This window comes from Lactuca virosa, chromosome 7 (genome assembly GCF_052849685.1).
Source record: "Lactuca virosa cultivar CGN04683 chromosome 7, Lactuca_virosa_CGN04683_v6, whole genome shotgun sequence".
In the NCBI taxonomy this organism is placed as follows: Eukaryota; Viridiplantae; Streptophyta; class Magnoliopsida; order Asterales; family Asteraceae; genus Lactuca; species Lactuca virosa.
Window position 1 is genome coordinate 197,864,544 of NC_136432.1, and position 2,756 is coordinate 197,867,299.

Genomic DNA, 2,756 nt, shown 5'->3' on the forward strand with positions numbered 1-2,756 from the left:
TTCACATTGACAAACGATCTTAAATGACGTGCTACCAAAACCCATATAGAGTACATTGGTTAAAATGTCGTTTTAATGATAATCACTTCATTTCCTTTATTTTGATGTACAATCTTTGCATTATGTGGTCGAAATGAAACACAAATCCTATGATGCACCTAATCATGAATATGCAAACAATTTATTTATTTTGACTTGAAACATAACCCAAGAATTGAAAGAGTAAATTCCTTTAAGACTTTATTTTTGGAAATAAGTATATGCCAAATTACTCAAAGTTTGAGAGGATATTCTACCAAAAAGTGGAATACTTGACACCAACCACTTTAGTGGTTCAACCCTTTGCCCCTAACCCTCTCCTGCCTTACCATAAACCCCCAAAAAATCCTCGGTTTTCAAAGTCAACAAACACAATTACAAAATAAGGCATCCAACCTAAAGTTTGGGATGTGATTACAAACTTTTATCTTTCAGGAATTATATATATATATCCTTATCTAATAAACTTACATCATCACACTATATAGCCTTTTCAAAAGATTCCTTATCTCATCTTTTTGGTCTTAGTGATACAAATCATTTAAACTTTTATGTAATATATCAATTTATTTTACATGAGTCCATGTATGATGACATAAAACAGTCATAAATACCACGTCTCTATGCAAATATTTTCACACATTGCGTATCTTATTATTATTCATGTGATGATTATTTCCTAAAATTCATGAAACAAAACCCCACAAACAAGGGATTGATTATATATTTATATTTATATTTATATATTTGTATCTATATATTTCCAATTTCAAGCAAATTAAATCCTTGATGACACGTGTCCCTGCCACATAGCTGCCGTCTTGGCTTGCCTAAAAGGTTGTCACTCCCTACCTACAATTTGCCACGTAGTCAAACTCCCGTTAAACCAATCGTCAACTCCGTGGATAGACTTCCCACCCAACCAAATAACTACACCTTTTAATTTCAACAACATAACTACAAAACCTTTTTCCATTTAAGAATTTACTCATTTACAACCACTATATATATAAACCACAAACCCCTCAAATCAACCAACCAAACTCGACCTTCAAAAAATATCTTCACACGGCACGTCTTTCTTCAAGAAAATCGACATGGGGTGGACTAGAGGTCGTGTTCTTGGTCGTGGCTCCTCCGCCACCGTCTCCACCGCCACCTCCACCTCCGGTGAGGTTTTTGCAGTCAAGTCTATGGAGTTGTCGCAAGCTCAAAGCTTGCGAAAGGAACAATATTTCTTGTCTACTTTGAGTAGTCCTTATGTCGTGAGCTACAAAGGGTGTGATGTTACTAAAGAAGATAACAAGTTGATGTACAATCTTCTGATGCAGTACATGCCTTTTGGTTCCATCGTCGACGGAATAAATGGAATAAATGGTGGCGGGTTGAAGAGTTCGGAGATTTTAAGGTATACGAGGGAGATAGTTCGAGGGTTAGAGTACCTTCATTCGAGAGGTGTAGTGCATTGTGACATTAAAGGCCGGAATGTTTTGATTGACGAAAGTGGTGCGAAGATTGGTGATTTTGGTTGTGCGAAATGGGTTGATGAGGAGGCGCCGATTTATGGGACGCCGATGTTTATGGCGCCAGAGGTGGCGCGAGGTGAAGAACAGGGGTTTCCGGCGGATGTATGGGCGCTTGGATGTACAATGATTGAAATGGCCACCGGTGGTTCACCATGGTCAAACGTTACTGACGTGGCGTCGGTTCTTTACAGAATTGCATTCTCCGGGGAAATCCCTGAAATCCCAGATGAATTTTCCGATGAAGCGAAGGATTTCGTTAGAAAGTGTTTGAATCGGGATCCAAGAGAGAGGTGGACTACGAAACAGCTTCTCAAACACCCGTATCTCCAACAATTTGACGACAATTCAAAGCAAATGATATGTGAAAAAATCTATACGGATTCACCGACGAGTATACTTGATCAAGACGTGTGGAATTCAATGGAAGAACCGTCGTCGTCGTCGGTGGGAACTGATTTTACTCCACCCACGTGTTCCTCGAACTCTTTGAGGCAAAGAATCAAACAGTTGGCGGACAAGTCAGAGATACCAAAGTGGAGATGTGAAAAGGAGGAAACCGAGTGGATCACGATCAGAATCAATGAAGATGGTGACGGAAAAGCAAACAGAGGGGCGGTGACAGGTGCGGTAGGTAATGAGATGGAGGTGGGTTGCACCATGAGTGGCGGTGAATATGATGAGTTGTTCATTAGTTTCGTAGATACCCCAAAAATTAGTTGTAGAAAAATAGCTGTAAAAGCAAGTATTGGGCTGGCATTAAATGCATCCAATGCGAATTTACTTAGACATAGTGGTTTACCTTCTGATTTTAATATGATGATAGTGAATTGAAATTCATTCGACTACAAGAAATCTTCAAATTTTGTCACTTAAGATCTAAGAATGCTAAATAGGACATTTGTGGTTGAGTTTTTTCATCCTAATGCATACATGATGAAAGTTTTACATTGTGTATTCTTTTGTTTTTATTTGATTTATTTAGCTAATGAAACAGAAAACTTCAACTAACTAATCAAGTGCCATATGCTGAGGACACATTGTCCATTTAATATACATTTTGTATTGGGAGGTAAAATCAAAATAAAGATAAGAATAATAGAAAAGTTCATAACCATGTAGTGATTGATTATGATACTTTTTGTAAAATCTAATTACAATAAGGCTTATCATATTGCATTATAAAAATACGGG

The 2,756-nt window shown here is 37.6% G+C and overlaps 1 pseudogene; it reads left to right on the forward strand.

The window, feature by feature from the left end:
• The first annotated feature begins 1,049 nt into the window (after positions 1-1,049).
• Positions 1,050-2,510, forward strand: LOC145125926 (mitogen-activated protein kinase kinase kinase 18 pseudogene; annotated as a pseudogene).
• Positions 2,511-2,756: the final 246 nt, after the last annotated feature.